The 26,067-nt window shown below is 38.4% G+C and overlaps 1 protein-coding gene across 1 annotated transcript in view; it reads right to left on the bottom strand.

The window, feature by feature from the left end:
• The window catches only part of ptprfa (protein tyrosine phosphatase receptor type Fa), a 397,399-nt gene extending 384,068 nt beyond the window's left edge, over positions 1–13,331 (bottom strand). The window contains exon 1 of the mRNA XM_055015931.1: positions 12,794–13,331. The gene's annotated coding sequence lies outside the window, so the exon portion shown is untranslated. The remainder of the gene's footprint in view (positions 1–12,793) is intronic.
• Between the last annotated feature and the right edge of the window lie 12,736 nt (positions 13,332–26,067).

The following is a 26,067-nucleotide window of genomic DNA, read 5'->3' as shown; positions in this document are numbered from 1 at the left end:
TTACATTTTTCCAATGGTTTTTACAGAGCAGTTCTATTTCAATTATAATTTTATTTTTTAATCTTAATTCTAATAGCCAGTTCCATCCCACCAGCCTTCTATCATCTACTACCTTATCATGTTTTATTATAGACACTTCCAACCAATTTTATTTTTATCTCAGCCTCTTCCATCCCACTTTATTTAAAAATCAATGCAACCTCCCCAATTGCACAATCTGTAATGTGTAGTCCCACTGTTGAAACACTCCTCTTCTTTAAATATATTTTGTAATTATGTAAGCTTTTCTTGTTTTACTGGCAGACTCAAAGTTTTTGTAAGTTTTAGGTATTTTATGTCTTCTTAGTCACAATAATCCTGGGATAGTGTCACACTGGATCAGCTCTGCTGTCTGACCTAACCCACCCCAACTCCAACAACTAATCACAGTAGATGCAATACACTCTGCTGTGATATAATCTGACTTCAGCCATAATCCTGCCCCTCAAACGGCCTCTGATATATGTGGTTTTTATTTCTGGACGAGTAAAATCTTGGTTCCACTCTTTGACGAGTTTTTTTGCTGAGAGATTTTAATGTCTGTTAAAAGAGGAAGAACACGTTAGAGATTAAGCATAGTACAGTACACAACAGTAAAGTAACGTAGAAATATTCTCCCTTTAAATGGGCACTATTAATAATCTTATGTCGAACTAGTGCCCTATTTCAGAGTCTAGTTTAAAGGAATTCATTGTTAGTATTTTAGCGAATTATCACAGCAAATCGAACCGTGTCAGGATCCTACATAGGAATATTGTACATAAAGTACAAAGAAGAGAGAAACAGGGGAGCCACTGGTTCATTTTTGATCTACATCTCCGTGCCATGTCACTGCATTTTTGATATTAGTGCTTACAGACTGACATTGGGATGAACTCCAGGTAAAGTGGTTGTAGTTAGGAAAGCAGTTTGTTCTGGTCAAAGACCTGTCTCCTACTGAACAGTCCCTCAGCATGTTGTGTCCTGCATCCTGTTTCAACCACAAATACATTCCCTTTTGCAAGCAGCACACTATCAAACCCTGCACAGGCCAAACACCCATCACAGACGTTGTTTTTGATACCAGCAAATATCCTGTGTCACAGAGGGGAAATCACAGGCCTATCGGCACTGATAGGATCTTGCCCACGTTCTGAGGTGAGATGAAACAACAACACTGCAGCCACACTTTGGCTGAACAGCAAATAATACAGAGTCTCAGTGAAAGGCCTGGCTATTGTGGACCTGCTCTATTGTGGGAATGAAAAGAGACAAACTGGACTGTTCTGCAGATAGGTCAATCAGCCCAGGAACAATACCACTGCATGCAGGAGACAAGCTCAACTCCCGTCCAATCGTGTCCGCAGAGCCTGTTGCTATCTTATCAGTTCTCTGCTTTGCACTGAGGCAGCCTGTTGACCACAAAATTACTATTTTCAGTACTAACTACCATAGAATAGACAGAAATAAAAATGGAATGCCTCACCTACACTATGTTGAGATATAAATGGAGACAGTGTATTTGTTCGGTGTGACAACATAACCAGTAAACAAATAATGCATTTTTATTTATTTTTTTTTTTTTTTTAGAATATTACTACTGAGAGGAATGCTGTCTTTTTCAGGAGGGGCCTGTTCATACTGACACAGCTACAACATTCAGATCTGGAAACTGTCCAGTAGCAGCAACAAAAGCTGCTATTCTGATGTGCATCCACAAATAAGCCTGCAAGTAACGTTTATTTTTACTGGCACTTGATCTGTCGATTATTTTCTACTTGTTTGTTTAATGTAATATTCAATATACGATGAAAAAACAAAGAAGCTGAATGACTTAAAGAATTAATCAGATATTTCTTGCTTTTTTTGATAAATATATGCTCAGTATTTTTCAGGAACACCAGATATAATAACAACACTAACCAGATCCACAAATTAAAAATTACAAAATGAAAGAATGTATACACATTAAAACAATCCTTTCAGAATTATTGCTCATGCCGAAATATTTCTCTCGAGGGTCTCTGAAGCCATTTGGCTGAGAGAACCCATAAACAGCTACAGACAGCTGAGATGGGATGATAGCAGGGAGCAGACATCTGCGCTGTTACAAAACTTATGATTAAGAAATATATTTTTCTTTGAAGGTGCTGCAGGAGGAAACGCAACCTGCTGTAATCTGATCTCATTGTGAAAACAACTGTGGCAGCAGACAAATAAAAACAGAGCAGAGCATCTGTTCTCTTTCATGTTCACAAGAGAGAAACTCATGTTTCTGCTCAGAAATGATGTGCGGGGAATTTTTGGGTTCATTCTCATGTAATGGTCACGGGTTTTCCTACTTTAGTCTATAATATGACATGGTAATTATTCAAAGTCAGGTATGAGACTAAATATGTTTCTGCATCGGCTTGGCCTGTTTTTCGTCTCAAATATTTATTCATTTAAAAGTTTCCGGAGGGCAGCTCAAGAGAAATTTGACACCACTTTTAGTCCTCAGAAGTAAGACCAGTGGAGCCTCAGGAAAGCGGTTTGTTCATACATTAAAGTTGAGGAGAGATTCAGGTTGATGCATGAGTGAAAAAGAAAAGCATCAGTTCATGCTGGGCCTTGGGAGACCACAATGAGCAAAATGACAAGTGATTGATCGATATCATCTCAACAAAATGTCAACAAAACCAAGGAGGTGATTATTGATTTTAGAAAAAAGGAGGCTAAAACATACACCTTTGCAGATCATTGGGGCAGGTGGACAGGTTTAGTTTTCTGTTAGTCGTCTCTACCTCAGCGCATCATCCAGAAGTAGGTGGCAGTGAGTCTGAGCAGCTGTGGTTTAGAAAGTTTGTCTGTTTTGCTAATTACTTTGCATTTCATCATTGTTCATCTTGGGGAATTACTATGTTTTTTGCAGGTTACATAAACTCTGGCCTGTCAGGACGTGGAGACCACATTTTTACGAACTACAATCTCTGAGCCAGCTTTGTGCAGGTGACTAGTTGGGACTTCACTGTTGCATCTATAATGAAAAACAGCGCTGTGTCTGGCACTCGTTTTAACCCTTTGATGCACAACATGGGTCAAAAGTGACCCATATTCAATGAAATATGGGTATCTTGCGACCCATGCTGTGCATCAAAGGGTTAAAGTGGAGATAAGATGGAGCTCTGGATGGGAGGCTGAAGTTAAGACGAATAGCTAGTTCAGTTCCTTCAGTATTCACAGCCACCTCAGTTCCACCATCGGTAGCATCTGGTTCTAACATCGTCAAGACCAATGATCACAGATCTAACAGAGATTCAGCTTGACATTAAACACAAATTGCACACTTTAAGTCTAATTTTATGTTTGCAGACTTGTAAATTAGTCAGTTCTCTCTCACCTCTCTAAAATGTAGCATCAGCATATGTGAGACAAAAGAGACATGACTGATACCTGCTGTTCCTTAGTTTCTAACTAATGCTCCAGTATTAAACAGCAAATACTAGTTGGAAGAGAAACTGTTGGTCAGAAGTCATGCAGCAATACAACATGGAGTGCACAGCAATCATACATGGAGGTACATGTGTGGTTGGAAGCAATAAAGTCAGTGATTTAAAAAAAATAAAAAATCTAGCTCCTGCTTCATTTTCCTAAAAATGTATTCATGGGAACCGCCAACCTGCAAGTTACTCTGTAATGTCACAGAGAACCTGTCATGGTCATCATACGTCCTGGTAATGAAAGCTTAGAAATTACTGGGCCTCTTCAGGAAACGTAAGAAAGCTGGATTTATATGTCATGTTCTCATTAACACTTACAGAAGAGCAATAGATAGTATCCTGACCAGAAACACATTAAAGTGGTGGCAGGAAGGTTTTGTAGCAGGTGATGAAAACATCCCAAAATATCACTGACACCCATCTACCGAACATCTGTGAAACAACGTATCTATATAGAGCCTAAAGGATACTCAAAGACAACACACACACACACCTCAGACCCAGTCGGTTCACCCTGTAGCTGTTTGGCTAGCAAATTTCCATGTATCAGATAAAGGGACTGCTTTTGCATTTTTGTCATGCAATTCTGTGTGGTATAATGATAATTAAACTGAATCTTGATCTTAATTCCGGTATGTTAAATTATGAGCTGGAGTCAGGACGTAGTTGGAGTAGCTTAGCATAAAGACTGGTACAAGAAACAGCTGACCTGGCTCTGTCCACGGTTCACAAACTTCTCTGAAACTGTTAACTAAGCTGCAACTATTTTTTTTCTGCATTAACTGAATTTAGTGCATACAATGTCTAAAAATAACTACACATTTCTAAGCTCCCCAAATTATCCAGATCTAAGACATTTTTAATTTACTTCCACAAAAAATTAAGTTGTTTTCTGTTAACTGGCTAGTAAGCATTTCGTCTCTATTTTTCCAAGGTTTATTGTAGGGTCCCAAACTTGGTTACTTTTACTCCAAATAACTCACATCAACTATTCTAGCAGATGGAAACAAAAAATGAATTCATTAAGTCAGTAACTAATTCATAAACTTTGAATTTTAGCCTAAAATGTCACAGATTGTGTTCCAATGGTTCCACAAAGCTTATCCACAAAGTCTGATGTAATTCATGACACAGTACAGAGCAAGATCAAAAAACTGTGCCACTCTATTTGACTCCGACTGCCACTGACGGCCCTGAAGTGCTCATTAACTTTAATTAAGTGCTGGCAGCAGCTTTTACATGGCATGTATTTAGTTCTACATGTATCACAAAGAGCAAAGTTTATGTGACTATGCAGAGTAGGCTTCAACCAAACGTAACTATTTAAATACAATACAGGTTATATATAAGTTAATTCTAATAGCTGTCATGTGAAAAATCTTGACTCAGATGTACTTTTATGGCAAAATGTTGCTATGTAAAGATGTAATTAGAAAAAAAAACACAGCACTGATATATTGCTGTCAGGTTTTCATTATTCTAAACTACAGGTGTTGGCCTTTACCTCCAGTAAAAGAGCCATAATTTACGGGATCCTACAGAAACCCTCTGAACAGGCTCATTATAAAACCATAAAGGAGCATGAATCTGGTTCCAGCCTGCAGAGTTCTGTGGCCCTCTGGGTCAGTGTGGCGACTCTAACCTGGATGAAACTGCTGTATAAACAGAATGCCAAAATATAGCAGCCCTTTCCACCCGTATGTTTTCATGCTTGTTCATCCCTGAAATTACACACAATTTATCAATGTGGAGGGGATGGCTGAGTGCGAGCAGCGATGGAGGAAAGCCAGCCCACATGCAGCTGTGGAGCAGCTAGAGTCTTCGATGGAGCTGTGATCAAGACAAAGAGGCACAAGTCTGTAGTCAGATGCCAGTAGTTACTAACTCCTGTCTATCAAATACATGTGGTTCTGTGGAAGTCAGTTGTCAGTACTTTATACCAGCAGCTACAATGCATGAGGCATTTGTTTTACATAAAATCTCTTCCAAAAGTGACCGTGCATTACTTGTATAACATTTAGTAATAGCACAAAACATTGATGCAAGTAATTAATTTAGACATATAGCAAATTTACAGCTGTAAAGTGATTTTAAATCAAATGCAGAAAGGACAATGGATTTTTCCGTCACTGTTCACTGTATATTTGTGTTTCAAGTCTTTAAGAAAACCATGTCATGAATCAGCATAATGAGTTAATTAGACAGTGCTCTCTAGTGGCTGTAGTAATTAGGAGGAGGCGAGCAGACGTAGCTATAGACCCGCAGTCATTAAAATGGCAAGCCGCTGTTCGTTTTCCATTTCAAACCATCAGACACTACTTTCAACCATGACTGTTCCATAACCTTAACCTTGTGTTCTCTGTTCTAATCCAAACCCTGATCTGTCCGTGAACCCAACCACATTGTTTCTATGCCTTACCTGAGCCAAAAACTAATGGAAAATGTCTGTGATATTTCTCCTCCTACTGGAGTTCAAATTCAGGAACACTCCTCTGGGTCGCATTCAGAAAAACAAATGACCTACAGTCTTGTGAACAAGTAAGTATATCTGTCAAGAAAATTGTTGACTTTCTACATATTTGAGCCAACAAACAGATCTGTTTACTTGTAATTGTTCAGATTGTGGGTATTTGTTTTTGATTGGACAAGGCTATTGGGAACAAACTACAAAAAAAAAGAAAATTGCTTTTACCTGTAGATCACAAAATATGCATTTGTCACCAATACTAAGATCAGAGCCTATTTGTTATGCCCTCCTCTAGGGCACACAAGTAGGAGAAATTATTGATTTTTTCAACGTATTTCAAACATTGCCTAATAATACAGGTGGTATACTCAAACAATTGACACAAAATGGGCAGTTTGTTATCAATTTTACATTTACTCAAATAAATAAATAACTATAAAAAGTCAGTACATTTATAACACCTTCAAATCTGTAAAAAAGATAAGGTGTCAGTGATTACAACCAGCCTAGAGTGACAGGTGGAGCCTTTCATATGTAAACCTCTGACATTGAGGAAGTCTGTGGTGTCATCATGCAAAGATCTAAAGAGCCCTCAAAGGCCTTCAGAAAAAAAGGTTGTGGATGCCTGTAAGTATAGTATAGTACGGATTTTAAAAGATCTCCAAAACATTTGAGATAAATCATCTGCAAGTGATGCAGTATTTCTAACAAATCTGTTCAAGAATGGCCACAGAGATAGAAAAACAAGTCTCAAAGAAGCCCAAAGTTTCATCCCAGGATCTGCATCGGTTGGTGTCGAAGTTCTGCGTCTACAATCGGAAAGAGATAACTGCACAAATCTGACCTGCATGGGAGGCATGTCAGGAAAAAAAACAAGATTTTAAAGCAAAACTACAGTTTGTCAGTAAGCATACAGGCAAAGAGCAGGCATTTTGAAAAAATGTGCTCTGGACAGAAGAATCAAAGACAGAGCTGTTTGGCCACAGTAACAGTAGACATATTTGGCAGCATTTCAGGAGAAAAAAATCATATGAACTGTGAGGCATAGTGGTGGAAATGTTATGGTTTGAAAATCATCAAACATCTTGCAACTGAAGGATTTTTTTTGATTGAAGAGTGATCAAAGACTTCAGCAAGCTAATATCAGAAAGTGATGGATGGTTATGCAAAAGCACTCAGAATAAATTATTTCTGCGAAAAGTGGCAGTACTGGCTTCAGAGGTCAAGGGTGTAGTTGCTGTTCCCACAGAAGAATGTTATATCTATTCATATTTGTGTTGAAAACATGATTGGAAAAAGTAATTTTTCTTGTGGTGCTGTTTAAATGTCTGTAGGCACTGTTAAAAGATGACCAAATGTTTGTTTGTCCAAATATGTCCAGAAGGCAAACAACTTCCACTTCCTTATTATGTACAAGACTGAATATCTTGTTTAGCTTGGACGATGTGATGGATTGCCACTATTGCACCTAGTGTTTCTACTGATTTACAGTCTTATATCAACCATATCATGTTCGATTTAATGACTGATGTATTGAGTTAGATCCTGTTGGCTGGCATGTAAGTGACATCTAAGATTGTTATGTACATAACCTGATATGTAATTAATGCTAAAGCTCATTCTGGGATTCAGACTTGTGCTGAATCAGCTTAAGTCCCTCTTCGGAATGTGTAAATTATACTTGCTGATGACACAATGTCAAAACATCAAAGCTGCTCTCATTAAAAAATACAACTGAGTATGTGTACACTCTTGTGAAATCATGTTTGCCTCCTGTGCCAGTGCACCTGACAGAATATGGGGATATGTATACACAGCTTAGTGAACAAGAGCTTTTGTATTCTGGTTTTTCATTAAGAAGGATATGAATTTATGTGAGTAGCAGCCAAACAGATATTGGACAGTATGATATTCTAGGTATTTAAAGTAGTGCTGCAGTTAGTGATTACCGTATTTTCACAACCATAAGGCTCACTTAAAAGTCTTAAATTTTCTCCAAAATGGACGGAGCGCCTTATAATACGGTGCATCTTATGTGTGCACCGAGTTCCAAAACCTGTAAATGTTATTGTGTGACTTTGATGAGCTCCGCTTGACTGACAGAGCATTTCCTGCTGACACGCTGATTATATAGAGAAAAGGCGGACGTGACAGAGGACAGCATGAGAACGTTAAAGGGGGAAGTGTGGGCGTGAAAGAAGACGCTAAAGACACGCCCCCAGTTGGTATATAGTGCCGCTATTTGCATTATGCAAAACAACATCGGTTTGGCTAAGGACCCCTTCAAATGGCACCTGCCAAGAGACACGCTTACGAAGCACAGTTTAAACTGCAAGCTATCAGCTACGCGGAGGAACATGGGAATCGAGCAGCCGCGAGAGAATTTAAGATCAACGGATCCATGGTTCGCAAGTGGAGGAAGCAGGAAAACGAGCTTCGCCAAGTCAAGAAGACGAAGCTGAGTTTCCGCGGAAACAAGGCGAGGTGGCCCGAATTGGAAGACCGACTTGAGCAATGGATTAATGATCAAAGAACAGCTGGGAGAAGCGTCTCTACAGTCACCATTCGACTGAGGGCAATAACGCTTGCAGAAGAAATGAAAATTGAACATTTTCAAGGAGGTCCGTCTTGGTGCTTTCGTTTTATGAAGCGGCGGCATCTTTCCATCCGGGCAAGGACTACCGTGGCGCAGCAACTTCCAGTGGATTACAATGAAAAGCTGGCCATCTTCCGCTCCTACTGCAGTAAAAAGATTGCCGACAAACACATCCAGCCCAACCGCATCACCAACATGGACGAGGTGCCGCTGACTTTTGACATCCCGGTGAATCACACTGTCGAGAAGAAGGGGACCAGCACGGTAGCGATACACACAACGGGGCACGAAAAGTCGGCTTTTACTGTTGTGCTTGGCTGCCATGCTAATGGACAGAAACTGCCACCTATGGTGGTCATTTCGGATACAGAAGATGAGGACTTTGATGGATTTGTGAATGAGGATTGATCAAAAAACAACGTGAAAACATTGCTAAATACTTCAATAAAGTACAACTGAACTCAGTTTTGCTTCCGCTGCCTTTTTTAAAACACACGCTAGCATGCATGTTTTAAGCTAGTACAGGTATGTTTTACCTGCACGCGCTCTATAATCCGGTGCGTCTTATGTATGTGTTAAATACAGAAATAGCACCCGGAACTGAGACTGCGCCTTTTAATACGGTGCGCCTTATGGTCGCGAAAATACGGCATTTTTGTTTTCAATTCATTGCTGATTATTTACCACTTAATCAATTAGTTGTTTGGTCAGTGAAATTTGAGAGAAATGGTGAAATATGATGATCACTGTTTCCCAAAGAGCAAGACAACGTCGTGTTTTTTCCATTATACAGCAAAGTCCACTTTACTGCCATGAAGGAATAAAGAAATCAGAAAATATTCCCATTTAAGAAGCTGGATTCAAATAATTTAGATGTTTTTTCTTGATTCACGATAACAGTTTCTGGAAAGCAAGCATTTTTTTAAATGTCACAACACAAAAAGCTTCTACTGACTTGCTGTATTAAGATGGAGACAGAAATCAGACACTTATAAAGACAAGGCCATTCAGGGGAGATAGAATGGGGAAGAAGGGAGTAAACATTTTTGCTTGTTGTTGTTTGAAATGTTAAACTAATACAAGACAGCATTTGAATAGTAATTATTGGTGTAAAATAGGGCTGAGTACCGAAACTCCGTATGTAACAGGCACCAGGGCCAAAACATTACAGACCAGAAGCTCTGACGCTATCAGTTCCGCTGTCGCTACTTGACAAATTAAGAAAACAGATTTCCTGTTTATTATTGCAACATACACAATATGTTGCACCTCGCATCTCACACTCTATGATGTATCTATGTTATTCCCAATCCAGAAAAGAGATCTCTGTTGGACTCAGTGTGTGAGGGGTGGGGCCAGTGCTCTCTGTCACAGACTGCAGTACACAAACATACAAACACCCACACCCACACCCACACCCACACACACACACACACACACACACACACACACACACACACACACACACACACACACACACACACACACACACACACACACACACACACACACACACACACACACACACACACACACACACACACACACACACACACACACACACACACACACACACACACACACACACACACAGAAGACAGACTCTGCACTTTGTGATAATGGCGGAGAAGTAAACATTCAAAAGTGTGGTTACACTTTACTAGAGTCGATGCTGACAATGCTCATTACCACAAGTGCAACAAGTGTTTTGCATGTAGGAGCTCAAACACATCAATCAATGGAAGCATCCAGTCAAAGTTTATCACATACAAGCAGTGAAATGCACAGTTTTCCACAGCCTGGCTCTTAGTTCACCTCATTGCCCCCGGTACGTTATGTTTGCCAGCAACATTGAGTCCAAACACGTAGTTAACTAAATTATATAGTCATGGGTTATGATTACAAGTAAACATTAGCCAGCTGATTACTCTGCTACGGATGCATTCATAATTTCAGTCTGAAATAGTCAGAGCATGATCTCAACTGTCATTTAGAAATTCACAGTCTTCGTTTCACAGCATAGGGGTTTATTGAGTGATTTGGGGGCTGCAGGCAAACTCAAACTTTCTCTAATTAAATGCTGATGTTGGCAATGAAAGATGTGCTTTAACTGTTTTCTGAAGTACTAAAATTATTAACGCTGCATAGTATAAATACTGTCAAAGAAAAAGTCCAGCATTCAAAGTTTTATTGAAAAGTGAAGAATGAAAGATTGTTCTTAATTTTTCCCCTCTCCGAGAAACTAAGAAAAAAACTAGTAAGACTGCCGTCAAAATACCAGATCGTTAAGTAGTATTAGTCAGAGTAGAAGTACCACTAGTGTGCCAATGTGTGGGGAAAAAAAAAACTTGCTGCTAACTGCCAGCAGCAACAGTGAAGGATTCAGCATTCAGGTCCGAGTCTCATGCAGCCTTCATTAGGATGAGAAGAGCAACACACCAACCCACACCCACACACACAGACACACACACACACACACAGACCTTTCCATAATACATACACAGTGCTGGCATTCAGCTGCTGCACTCATGGACAACACAGAAAAGAACACACTCCCTCCATCTCTTCTCTGTCTGCATCTTGGTTTTGCGACTCCACCTCCTCTCCAGCATCCCTGCCCTCACTCCTCTTCTCTCCATCTGTTGCACTCCTTCACTCGGCCCGCCTCACTCCTCCTCTATCCTCTGTCCAGCCCAATTAGAGCTCTGTCAAATCCAGGTGAACTGACAGCCAATTATCACTCAGTCACACCAAGTCATGCACCCTTATTCCTTTTCTTTTCCCTCCTCTACCTTATTTAGTCTTGAAGCATTTAGATTCCTGCATCAGTTGCACCAACAGGACGGCTCACTGTTCTTGCTGTAGAAAACTGCCAAAAGAATGAGGGCTCAGTATGAAGTAATGCAATATAACCGTCTAATAATAAACATGCAACACATGGGCTGCCACACAAATGACACAACCAAGATGAAACTATAGTAGAATACTGGAATATTTCTGCAGCAACTACAGCAACATTTTTCATGACAGCAATAACATATACGGCAAGTAATGCATTCTGGCTATATATAAACAATAGAATGTTCCATTAACATGGCATGAATGCCTTGCAGAATAGTCTGCAGACCACAGTATCTTCACACATACATTTATTCTTTCATAAATAATCAAACCAGAATTGATTGAAAGAGCTTTTTTATCATGTTACCAAGACACACAGTGAATTCTAATGTGAGCAGCCTGGTCTTACTGACTGTGCAGAGTCTGAACAGAAAGCTGAGATTCATGTCTCTATCAAAGCAAAACAACTGAATTAATAAGTGACGCAAACAATGCAAAGAAATGATGCAAGTGAGCTGCTGCACAGCTTTGATCCAGAAATGACATTTCATGCAAAAGGACACGAAGCAGCAATGCTTTGACTTGCAAAAGATTTTCAATGGCAAGCACAAGTGTGCCATTATTTCCTTTGTATGGAGAGATGCACTCCCCTCTCACCAAACTGCCTTCAAAAATCTTCTGAATTCAGGAATCCTGCTCTTTATGGAGCAGGATGGAAACAAAACCGCGACCCATTTCTGCCTCATTAGGACAAACTGCTTAAATTGACTTGTAATTCATTAAAAAGGATGTTTAATTCAAATGTAGGCAGCACTTTTAACAACTGAAAGAAACGCCTTTGTTGATAAAATCCGTTATAAATGTTGGTTTTATTACAAATATATATAATAAGAAAATATGCAAAATAGGTGATAATTGCAACATGTTACACATTCATTAGAAGAATGTAATTAAACATCTAAGTATGAAAATAAAACTAGTGGTCACTGGAAAATCTAGACTACATACACACATATATACATATATAGTCTAGACTATACATAGATTTATTAATTTATTTTAAATATTTAAATATTATTGCAAACTGCGGATACAATTAAATTCAGACCAGCTCCGCATGACACTGTAGTAAATGTTGTGGACGTGTTTTTTTTTTTTTTCCTGTGTGCATCTTATTAATTATGAATATGTTGTGCTGTTGTGTAGAGTCCCTGCACAGTAGGATGAGTGTGACTGTTGTCGGACTTGTGTGAATATGTGATGGAGCCTCGCATGCAGCGTGTCCATCCTGCAGGACGCTCCTCTTTAGCACATGTCACCACGGAGCGCTGCGTTTGTGACACCTGCCACAGCAAAGCATGCGATTACGAAAGAAAACGAAGTCTAACTCACCATTATCTACGGTTTCCTGGACATTTCGGAAAAGATGTTGATAATAAAGAAAAGCAGGAGGGTCCTAAGATTAGAGACAGTTAGGAAAGAGTCTCCGAATTCCTCCAGTCCCGCAACACTTGCTCTAAATCCCCCGGAGGTGAAAAGGAGAAAAAAAGGTCCGTAAAGCACTGTGAGGGGTGTCGGGTAAATCCTGCGCTCAGCTGGCGGGCTGTGGAGGTTTCCCCTTTCAGTGTCGGTTCCCGGTAAGCCAGCGGTCTGCTCCCTGACCGTCCGCGGTGGCTGCTCTCTGACAGAGCAGCATCCCTAACACTTAGTCCATATACACCCTCGGTGTCGGCTACGTTCGGCTTTTTCCGGAAACATTATACTGTAGTACAGGCTGGCCAGCACGTCCCGGTTTAAAAGCAAATTACTAAGCTTCTGCGAGAGCGTTTAAACACGCATAAAATAGACGTGTGGGTAAAGTAGTCTAAATGTAATTTACGCGGAGTTTAACACATGCGAAGCTGTGACGGAGGTTCGATTCTCGCACTGAGATCAGCTGTCGTCCCGCCCCGCCTCCCCACTGAGGTGCCCTTGAGCAATAACTGCTCCTATAGGAGATCCTAGCAGTAATTATCACCACAGCATCGATCTGCTGTATGACAGTGCAGAGGTGCCATCTATAGAGAAAAAGATTTCTCACAGCTGTGATTGTATACAAGCCAATAACAAGGCAAATCTGTTGGAGACCGAGACATTTAACAAAGTATGTTCATATATATATATATATATATATATATATATATATATATATATATATATATATATATATATATATATATATATATATATATATATATATATATATATAGTGGGTTAAATTATTTTAATTTTGGAAACTCCTTCAAATATTTGTTTTCCTTTTTTCCAAATGTTGTCACTATACAAACATCTGCAAATACATTTACTTAAGCATTGTATTTAAATGCAAATTTGTGGTACTTTACTTGTGTGCTATTTTCTACTTCTAACCCTCAGAAGGGGAAAATAATTGGGATTTTTTTCCAACCTGATATTGCAGTTTGCTTTGCAATATAATTTTGAAAAGTTTCACTTCAGTTTAATATGTACCAAGTAACAGATTTAAAACGTGATGAGAGTAATATTTAATGAGATAACTTCAAAAGCGTGACTGTCACACAAAAGAACATTGCACATTTGTAAAAGCACTTAAACAAATGTATAGACCCTGTCTTGTTTTGTCCACAACACAAAGATGTTAAGTTTTTTCCTGTCATAGAGGAATAAAGAAACCAGAAAATATTCACATTTATGAAGCTGGAATCAGAGAATCTTTACTTTTTCCCCCCCTGACAAATTACTCAGGAATTGATTCTCAAAATGTAAATTAACTTGACTGAATTAACTAAATAACTGACAACAAATTGATTTGCTGTTGTAGCCATAATTAAAAGCAACAGTTTATAGAAAGCAGGAGTTTTGAATGTCACAGCACAAAAAATAAACCACTGACACAACAGTTTGAACCTGGGTCAGATGCATTGCCCGACGTACATATATTTTAAATAGCAGCCTTTTTGATTTGCCTATTGCATTGTTTTAAATTGTGATTTGAAATTGATTCATTGTTTAGCCCTAGAAAGAAATATAGTACTTTTAACTTTACTATATCTGTATACTACTATACTGTATCTAACAGTTTTAGTTGGTCCCACCATTCTGTCTGGTGTTAGTTCTATTGTTGTTGCTGTTTCTGCTTTCTTTTCTCTCTCCCCCGTTTACCCTCACCCTAGCCAGTTGAGACAAATGTCTGCCCTCCCTGAGTCTGGTTCTGCTGGAGGTCTCTTACTGTTAACAGCGAGTTGTGTCTGTTCACTGTCACCTATATGGTTGCTCACAGAAAATCGTTGTATTTGTTGGGTTTCTATGTATAATTTTGCAGGCTCTTAACCTAAATTAACCATCTAAATTAGTCAGGGAATTTGTTAGAGTATGTAATATTGTAGGGTCCTAACCCTAAAATTCTAATTAGTCTGATATATTTGCATAATTATAAATATACTGGGGTCTTGACCTCAATTTTTAATGTAGTCTGGTAAATTTGTATCTTATATAATAGTGTGAGGTTTAACCTTAATTTTTAAACACGGTGGGGAAATTCATAATGCCAACGCCTCTTATTTTTCTCCTGAAAAGTACTTTGGCTAAATGACTCTTGTTTAAAATGTGCTCATATAAAAAACTGTGACTTAACTTAACAATTAAAGTTTGACTGCTTTCATTATTTCAATTATATTATTTTTTGACGTACTGCTTTTTATCTTGTTGCATCTGCAGTTTTCTATTGTTTTGACTTTATCTTAATTGGTGTTACATTGCCTTTTGGGTGCCTTGGTTTTGTGTGGTCTGTCAAACAACTTTGTGAACCCGTTGTTTAAAAGTTCTATATGAAAAACTTATTACTATTAATGATTTTGCACACAAAGCATATGAAGAACCTATAGAACTTATTTTATCAATCAAAATACCCAAGAGTTAACAAGTACAGCTGAGACAATTAGTTGATTGATCAGTTAGTCAGCTGACAGAAAATTGGCAACTAATTTGATTAAGAGCACTTGTGACAGGATTTCTCTGTATCTTTTTTTTAGCATTCCAACAAACCAAACAATGAATTGATTAAAAAATAAAACAATCAGCAGATCATTCCATAGGAAAAATAATCCAAAGAGCTCTTCAACCAACTGTGGCAGTAGAATCCTGCTTTTTCAGTACTGACTGAGTAATAATTTACTTTTAAACATGTATAATAGTATGACAGTCACAGGGGACATTATGCCTGCATGCTATCAATACTGTAATTACATTGGTGTGATACAACAGCTGAAATCAGAGAATTTAGACAGTTTTACTGAAAAACTTACTCAAACCAGTTAACCGACTGTCAAAATAATTGGCTATTTATTTTTAATAGTGAAAGTGGATTTTGGTGATGCAGCTACTTAAAAGTAACATTTTCAATGCAGGACTACTACTTGCAACACAGTAATTTTACAGAGAGGCATTACTAATTACATAAAGGATGTGAATACTTCCTCGACCACTGTTAGTAATGCAGCTCAATTTTAAGATGCATTCACCCCTGGTTGTTTTAACAAATCATAGACAAGTATTTAGACTGCTTGTGTTTTCTTTTTTAAGTTTCTGTTGCAAAACTAAATGCAAAGACGCTCAGTCGTCTGCCACTTTCCAGCTACACACATCTACCAATGACATCTCCACTGCAAATCTAACAGTGAATGGAATTAAATGTATTCGTTATTAGGACACCACAGAGGGTGCACAGAGGAGGTGAGAGCAAGGCCAACATGGTGGCAGGACAACTGCTAAATGTCCAGGTGATATAGCTGTAAAGTTTATCACATTGAAATGTTTCATTTGCAGTCAATATGGAAAATTATTGATCATTTTTAATAGTCAATTTTTCTTCCCAAGATAAGGAGAAAAACAGTTACATTTGAATTCAACCACCTTACTTTGAATATAAGTATTTTAGCCTATTCATCAAGGTATACAGGTAATACTTTAACTTTGACAAAAACAATGAAAAAGACACACAAATAAATGAACCCACACAAATAAAAATAAATAGAGATAAAGGAATTACCCACCTTGATACACACTAAATAAAGAATGCAAGCAAAACCTGGAGCTGCTCAGAACGTAAGGTAGTGGTCGGCCAGGTAAAAGTGATAGGAGACACAGGGTTATGGATGCCGTTAGACAATGAAGCAAGTTTCACAGGGGCAACTACTAGTCCCTGCCAGGTTCAGCCCCTATCAGGGCAGGTCTACAATCATAGACGAGGGTGACGAGAGGCGCTGTCAGCAGTTTATTCACACACCTTGGGGGACCTGCACAGAAGCCACAGGGAGTGCAATGTAGGGCAAAGGAACTTTCTTATCATGGTATGACGGGCTGTTAATGAGCCAGGTAGGGAGCCCACCTGGGGTTTGATCAGGCAGCTGAACTTTTGCTTTATGCACTTTCATGGCAGCTTGCAACTAATGCATTGAAGTGAAACTATCAATTACTCTATAAGATTTCTTTTATTATTACTACAAATGAAAGGCTTCAGTACATACTGCTATCGTTTTATCGCTAAGGCCTATACACACAGTTGATATGCACTTTTTACATTACTGTTAGCCATTTAAAAAGCTTTATGCAGTAACTGGAAATAAAGACTGGAAATCAAGACTTATAGTATTCAAGTTTATTTGACTTCTACAGAAACATAACGCACACAGCTTGCAATAAATGTATTTATTTTAGTTGTGGCACCTGTGATCACAGTTCTGGACCACTAAGCAGAAATTGGTGTTAGCAATGTAACTTCAGGTTGATTTCTTGGTTTTCATGGCTATGGTTCACTGGTGGCTCACTTCTTACCGGAGTGAATCGCCTCAGTAACTTTTGCTGCACACCTAACTGCTCCAGAGAAGATTATAAATAGCAGAGCTATAAATAACAGATAGTGCGTACGAATGCACCACCCACTACCTACCAACTAATAGTCTATCTTTGAAAATTCCATCAACCATTCCTAGAAGATCCCATGGAGATCAGTGCATGGATAGCAAGAGGGTCTCCTGGGAAGAACAGAGTTTTAAGAGACTGTCTAAGCCCTTTTGTTTCCCTGATGAGAAAGATAAAGATTCTCAGTGGAGAAAACTACAATCTCCGTTTATCCTTCATTTTATTTTTCTCTTCCCTGCAAGAAATTTCTAAGCAATTTTTTGTTGTATAGGCTTTTGTACTGAGATTCAATTCTAAAACAGACACTGATTAAAGCACTACAGCCTTGTATTATTTGACCTTACAAGATTTGTATCAAGTCGACTTACCAGTTTGAATTATGTTTTAACATTTGTTCTTTATTTGCTCCAAAGACATTTAACATCGCCAGGATTGCAGTGGCAAAAGTAAGGCTGAAATTGTCTAACACACCATAAGAATATGTTACATCTAAGCAACACATTAACTAAATGTAACAAACAACAGTAATTATAGTTATTTCTACTTGTGCCTTAATGACGGGGCGGTAATACTGATGTGTCTATTAACTTACACATTCTAAGAGTCTGCACTGTTGCTAGCATTCCTTCATGCCTTGGCTGCAGCAGCTGTGTTGTTTTTAGCCTGTGTAATATACTAACATTTTTCATATTGGTTCAAGATAATGAAAGCCAGATAATGAAAACATATCCTGAGTATGCTGAAATTGCTTCATAGCACAAGCCTCAGGGGAATCCCGATGTTAGGTCTCACCTTAGGCTCTCTCCCCACATTTCAAATCTTCAAGGTGACTAATAAAGGTGGATTTAGTATGGACTCATGGATATTCAGCTGTACCATCAGAGGTACGGAAGCTAACTATACCAAGGCTCTACAGTGTGGTAAAATCATCACTGACACTGAGGCCTACTACTAAATGTGCAGGGTGAAAACCCAAAGGATCCTAAAGGACCCCAGCCACTCCTGTCATGGACTGTTAACTCTCTCACCATCTGGCAAACGGTAGCAGAAAATAGCACAACAGAGTGAAAAACATTTTCTTCACCAGGGTCATCACAAGCACTGGAGTCCAGCGTTTGCACTGTGAGTATGTGGTTAAGGGCAGGCAACTAAGGACTTTCATTACGGGTAGGTTTAAGTTATAGTTTAATATTGAAACTGGATTCCATCGATTTAGCATTTCACTCTTTTCCAGGAAGGCAGCAGTTTGGTCTTAGATTCACTTGTCTTATGCTAGTAGCAGCTTAAGTGGCCATGAAGACACTAACCTCAAGTAGGGAAGAGGAGCAGGCAACAGACACTTCCCCCACTTATCAGTAACAGTTTATGATAAGAGTACAAATTCTGTACTTAACTAATACATGGATAATGATAATAACTGGCTGATGTAACATGTCTTCCTGTTGCTCAACATTAACAAACGATCAAGTTAGTATGACGTTATGTGATTAGCTCGATGGTCGGTTAAAGGTTTGTTATTGAATCTACTTTTTGGTCATTCTAAAAATTAGGAATGCCAATATCAGGAAGCCAGAATCGGGATAGGAATTAATACAAGAGTAATTGTGCAGCCATAATTGAGAGTAGGAATTTTTACTAATCTCCTGGACTGCACCTGCCTCTCATCATCAGGTGTGCCAGAGTCATGACCTCTTCACCAACCTCCTCCACTCTCTCCTCATTTCATCTTTTGAGAAAATCAGTCTGTTCTTCTTTGGAACATAGTAACAGCTAAATGGATCATTTCATGCATCAGGTAGGACCAGCACCAAAATAGCCCAATATTCATCATGCACTCACACAAACATGCAAAATTTTAATGTACACATTCTCAGAAGTTGTCTAGAGCCCTGAACAAACTTCATCCACTGTTAACTTTATGACGTTGCCACATGGCGCTTCTATTTAAAGGAGTGCTAACATATGCTGATCATTTCATTCTTTACTGTGTGCATCAACTCTTCCCAAATCGTCTCAGCTAGATTTATGAGGGTGATTGTGGTCAAATAGCGTGCACAATTCTTAGTTTTTAATCAGCGTCTTTTATTTTGCATTGGTTTAAGTGTTTTCATTATGTAAGACCCGGGGCATTCTGATTACAGAGCTGCATGTTTAGGTTAAAACCAACCCTAATAAAGGCAAGTATACGGTACGCTTGGGGCTAATAATGTCATTGCCTCGGTTAGAAGAGAAAAGAAACATGCTGCCTAATGATCATCACAGTTTGAAATTCATATGTAACACTGGGGACAGCACAGCTTTCTACAATAACATTAGCTTTTACTGCAAAGCCTGAGGCTACAGAGTCGACATTATCCAGTTGAAACTGAGGTTATCCTGTTTGCTGGAATAGTAGTGTTTGAAGCATGGCAGTATGCATGTTAAGCCACTGTTGATTATCAATATGTGACCAGAGTCAGTGATGAGAAAAAGCTTTCATTTATAAATCTGCAAAATGAAACTATAAGTGTTTAACAAAATTATCCTGAATTTACATATTGAGTGTAAAGACTCAGTGTCAGTGTTAAGAGCAGAAAACACCTACTCTGCCACGGAACATGGCGGAGTTACGTCTGTTTGTATGTCTGTCTGTCTGTTAGCAGCATTACTCAAAAACAGACCCACGGATTTGGATGAAATTTTCAGGGAAGATCATAAATGTCACAAGGACCAAGTGATTAGATTTTGGCAGTGATGTGGCTTATATTCTGGATCCCTGGATCCATGGCTTTGTTCAAGATTTCTGTATCATTGCAAGATAGCAGCACGGCGTCACTGTAACTATGACAACAAGTGAACACTATGTCAGCTGCCAGCTGACAATCACATGATTGTGATCCTACTGCAAAATTGACCACTGTGGATTTGTCAGGACATATCCATCGGAAATGATACAAGGAAAAATTGATTAAATTGTGGGCTTGTTTCCGAGTCCCATCGATTCCCGCCGCCCACTTAATATTTAGGTCACGCGATTTGGTATCCGTACATAACGTACAAATGCATAACACACGCCTGTGCTCAGCGTAAATCATTTTGTTTGTAAGTACATCTGTATTGAATGGCCACATTCTATGGTGCTATGATTTCTGCCACAAATTTTTTTCAAGATTTCAGCCGTCCAAAATGACACAATAACTGAGCAGCCTTGGCAGAGTACTCTGAGTGCGTTCCTTGTTGAGAAAAGTAATTGGCTAATAGCAGTGCCTCTATGTTATAGGGTTGTGGCAAAACAAAATGGTGAAGTTTCATTTTGGTATTGTGGTGTCTTCAGTTTCTGGACTCAGCATGGCGCGATAACACTAAGCTTTTTGCAGAGTTTGTGTAGAAGGGATAAGATGGCATCTATAGATTACAGTAGACTCTGTTTCAGGGATGACGTTACTAAGAAACCATCAGCTGGCACTTGAAAATGAATGCTATGATCAAGTTTTTGAAGTGGAAGCCCTGTTTGATATCATGCAGTCATTTCCTGTATACTGGTAGTTTAATTAAAAAACAAAACAGACACTTTGTGACAGCAGCACGGATCTCTGTAGCACAAATCTACCACTTACACACTGCTCACACACCTGATGTAGCCACTTTCATTGATTATAATGGAAGCGTAATATTGCAGCATCTGCTCTCCCAACCGTCTGCATATGTTAGGCATTCAGTAGAGCCACAGGGTAAGGATTCTGCTATTGTTCAGACACATTGTCATTAAAAATAATAATAATCCACTGAGTCTCCAGTTACTCAGATGATTGTAGAGCATTAAAATCCACATTTCTAACTGAATAACTCTGACGCCCTAAAATAAACTCGAGAATCAGGTGTTGATTGTAGCCAGGTGTTGAGCATCAGTGTGGTTTATTGAAGAGCAATCTGCAACTTACTGAACCTGCTTTGCAAACTAATGCCAAGCCCTAAGCAAATGTCCAGCTCGCAAGAATCATTTCCTGAAAACCACAACCTTTTTATCAGTCCCTCTGAAGAGCAGTTCCAACAAAGACATACATCTGAAAATACAGTTAAATGTCTGACATACAAACATAAAAGAGACCATCGCGTAAATGTACCTGACGATCCCCACAGATCCTCGCCTATGTGCAGCCTAGAGGAGTATAATTCCAGCTTCAGCAGTATAATAAATTAAAACCAGGGACAGAGGGAATATGTCAGTGTTAGGCAAACACAAAGTGTACAGTAGACTACCACCTTTGTTCAGACTGACTGCTGTCCTTAGGGTGACTGTGTCAGCTAAGGTCCACAGTACTGCGCAAGATCCATCTTCTAATTCATATACATACAGAAAGCATTTTACTCTAACAGTGTTTTGTGCATTAAGATTCCCAAGTTAATATTCATGCTGTCATGTCCAGTTGGACTAGTAAATTGATTGGTCAATATGGTCTAATCCAACCAATTTCTCATTGGTTGGACAACCGTTCGTGTTACTTTCACAAGAGGATAAGGGCTACAACAATAATCTTCCAGGATTAATCCATTGTTTTTGGCAAAAAGACTTTTTAACACTTATGTAACTTTAAAGTCGGCTCCAAACTAAATGACATAAATTCAAAGAAGTTATCCGAGTGGCTGCATTTTGTTTGGATGGCCAAAAAGGCAAGTTCAAACTTTGCAAATAGTAGTTTGAATGTCAAAGCTCAACAACCAAGAGGATATATTGCCTAAAAATAGTAGGCTAACTTGACTGTGTTATATTCCTCAATAGTTCTTGTGCTGGGATCACCGGTTGATATAGTTCTGTTCCTCCCATGAATATGTGCCAAGTCTGCTGTAATCTTTTATAGTTTAAAATAAGCAGATTAAAATGATTTAGTATGTTGCAAATATTAGCTTTTTATGCTGAATTAATTTTGGCTAATAAGGGTAGCAGGTGGAGTGTACTCAATTTAGCTCATCTACATTAAACTGGCAGATTTCTTTTCCTCCAAAGCCACATAACGGGTTAAAGAGTAAGTATGATCGGTCAGTGAAGAGTGTCTGAAATGGACTACAAACCCAGTTTTTATATTAGCAGGTAACATTGCAGTTGCTTAAACAGTGTTCCATTATCTGGCCACTGACGGGAGTGAATCAAGCCTCCCTTAAGTGTAAGGAGCTGCAAAAACTGTGGACTTCAATATGGCTGCACTGCCCAGCAATGCTGACTTTACGAGCCAAGCATTCCAGCTTCCTATCATTGCAAAGCATACGCAGTTTTTGTTTTGTTTGTTTGTTTTGGCCCATAGGTGAAAGTGAGAGTGAATCACTGTCAGCCTTGTGACTGTGTGGCTACCTGTCCACGTCTCTCAATCACTAACATCTGGGATAGTCTCCAAGCCTAGTATAAGCAATAAATGCAAGGCAGACGTGGAGATAGTCAGATACATACCTATGTGTCTGTGTGTAAAACATTTGTACATTAAATAACAATTAAGTTGGTTTCAGATCATTTAATGCTGGAAGTAACCCTGTAAAACAGAACAAGGAAAAATCAAAGCAACCCAAAAGACATTTGTATTTTTTTCCTACAAGAAACTCAACAAATAAAAACATAAACTGGTCAAACTGGTTTCAACACACTGTTTTTTTTCATCTTAGTAAGCATCAAGAGTGGGACCATTTTATAAGAACTGCTCCCACCCATTATAAAATCACACCTATCATCCAAAACAAAGAAGTGGAATTATGATAGGGAAAATACAAAATGTCATTATTGTCTCTGAAAACAAGCACTAAAGTAATATACATACTTCTATCACACAATCAGGGAGTAGCTGTTGTCGCATGGGACCATAATGGATCCTAAATAAGATACACAGAGTAATAATGCACATCACTTTAATCAAGCAGCAAAAGCTATGAAGAGAGCCACAAAACAGACTGGAGCTGAGAATGCATACTATTACACCTAAATGATAGAGATTATGCTTTTTCTGTTGATTTGTTTTTGTAAATCACATTCCTCATGTGCAATGAAGAGCTTTTTTCAACAATTCTGTTATACTCTGTGTGGGTGCAAAAGTAGTTACTGTGGAGGAAATAATATCTGTTGAAATTTTTAAGAAAAATAAACTTGTAAAAGGAGTTTTAGAAGGTCACAAAATATGCATAAAGTTGTTTAATATTTACCAAACTTAATGGATTTAGAAACAAACCAGATTTTGTAACAACTGAACAAACTGAGAAAGCCTTAATGTTTACTAGACAAATTATTATTAATACTACATTCAAATCCATCAACTGAGGAAACAACAAGCAAAGGCAACTCTAAAATTTATATAAACTGTCAAGAAACCGCATAGAAGAAAATACTGTAAATAATTATCGAGGAAAGACTAGAAGATGTACCGAGGTGAACAAAATACCAAATATTAGTAAGAGAAAAATAATCAGGGTTTGTAATGTTTCGTTAGAAAGGTACTTGAAATGGGGCACCTGTATAAGCAGGTGATCCATGTACAGGGCTGGTCCCCGACGCAGCGGCCAGGGTTCGAGTCCCACTCACGGCCCTTTGCTGCATGTCTTCCCCCAACTCTTCTCCCCTATTTCCTGTTTCTCTCTCACTGCGCCTAAAAAAAGGCCAAAAAATGGTACTTGAAATGGTCTTTTGAAGAGCATGTTACTTGGTGTAAAACTTTCATTTTGCCATGAAACTGAAACTCATGCATGCATTAAGTTTCATAAGAAAATGAATCATCTGTCGCTGATATTCTTGCAAATGTACACGTCAGATGAATTTCCTTCTTTATAAAATACACACAAAATCTCATTAATGCATGATTACTAAGTAGTAGGGCTGTAGTTTCCAGGCTGTCCAGTTGATTGGTTGGTTGATATGCAGCATGTGACTAAAATCACATTTGTTGGACTGGTGTTACTTTCATAAGCAAAAAAGTGCTACATCAATTTTTTTCTGGGATTATTTCATTATTTTTAGTGAACACGCCCATGTTTTCTTAACTTTGAAAAGGCCCAACCTAAGGGAGACTGCTAGAACTGACTTAATGTTTACAAAACTGACACAATATCACTGAAGTCATCTGAGTGTTTTTTTTTTTTTTTTAGTGCTTTTTGTGTTGATTCACAATTCATTTAGCCTAATAAGACAAGCAGGTTGGGTGAACTCTTTGCACTATGGACCATTTTGTTCATCTTGAATTAAGGTGCAGATTTGTTTTTTATTCAACCAGTCTACTGATTGATGAGTAGGTACAATTTCAGTCCACTAAGATCTTTTTGGCTGACTACAGTCCTACTACAAAGCAGAGTCTCCTGGCGTTACTGCTGCATCACAACTTGTACAGATTCAAGATTTTTTTTATTTGTCACAAGCTCATACAGTATGTGCAGTGAAATAGATGTGACTGTTCCACAAGGCTGTACAATTGTGTGCCACAATAAAGGACTATCCTGTACACACTCAAACTGGTACCAACTCAGAATTCGACGGGTTACCTTTTAGCAGGAACAAGGTCCTCTCATGTCTCCTAATCAAACCCACATGAAGTGCAGTCTGAATGCACAATTACTGATTGTGCTCCTGTGAGGAGAGACACACAAATCTACAACACTTTTATTTGTAACTTAACTGCATTCTGTTTGACATCTACAGCAGCCACAAGATGATTACCACAGATTAGCAACAGGATAATATTCAAGGAAAAAAATTCTACAATAGAAAGACCAAGCTTACTTTCTATTGTAGGTACCATAATGTTTTTAAAAACCAAGATGGGATTCTATTTAAACAGAAATAGATTATTTTGTGTGCAAGAGTGTGCTCTAGGGTTGACAAACCAATATCACTTAAGTGAGTTCTGAGTCTCATACACTCTTGAAAAGACAAGGAAAGTATCATATTAAATTCACACCAAAAGTGTCAACAGTGAACTGTTTGATAGTAGCATATAGTACTATAAATTATTTATAAGGACAGAAAAAGCAACAGAAAATATCCAGAGGTGGTGATTAAAAGAGTTTGCAAACAGAAAAAGCAGAATCAGTCACTCTAGTGGTTCTATACAGGAATAAATCCTCAGGAGAACAGAAAAGTGATCATTTTCACTTGAATATGCAAATAAGCCCAAAGTTGTACTTTGTATACTTACATTTTTTTCTACACTTGTTTTTTTCACTCATATTATCTCAAAGATATTTGATTATATTTACTTCATGAGCCCTTTTTGGTGTGCTCAGTTTGGAGCTTGAGAGACTTTACATAACAAATATTGAAGGTTATTTTCTAAGGCCATAGAAATGCACTGTATAAAAGCTGAAACAATTTCTAACCTCACACTGCAAGCCGCCCGTACAGTCACGTTGCACTCTGTTTTTGTACTGTGGTCTTAAATTAATTTCAAATAAATTACTTGAAGTTGTAATAAAATGAACCTGAACTTGATCTTATTCACAACAGTTCAGAACTTCATATACACCAGTGAGACACAGAAGATACAAAATAGTCATCATATTCAGTCACATTTTTCCATTCTTCCATGATGTTTTACTGATATCACGATCTCCTTTACATGACGGATTTGAGACCAGTTTACAAACGCATATGATTGTACAGCAATATAATGTGTGTCATCTGCAGAGCTAGAATGACTCAAAACTAGTAGTGCAATACCCCAGGGGGTCCGTGTAAAGCTCAGCAGAAATAGCAATACAATTAAGAAACTAAGTGGACTTGAATA

The sequence above is a fragment of the Amphiprion ocellaris genome, chromosome 2 (assembly GCF_022539595.1).
Source record: "Amphiprion ocellaris isolate individual 3 ecotype Okinawa chromosome 2, ASM2253959v1, whole genome shotgun sequence".
NCBI lineage: Eukaryota > Metazoa > Chordata > Actinopteri > Pomacentridae > Amphiprion > Amphiprion ocellaris.
Note: the sequence above shows the minus strand (reverse complement) of the source record. Positions and strands in the feature narration are given on the sequence as shown.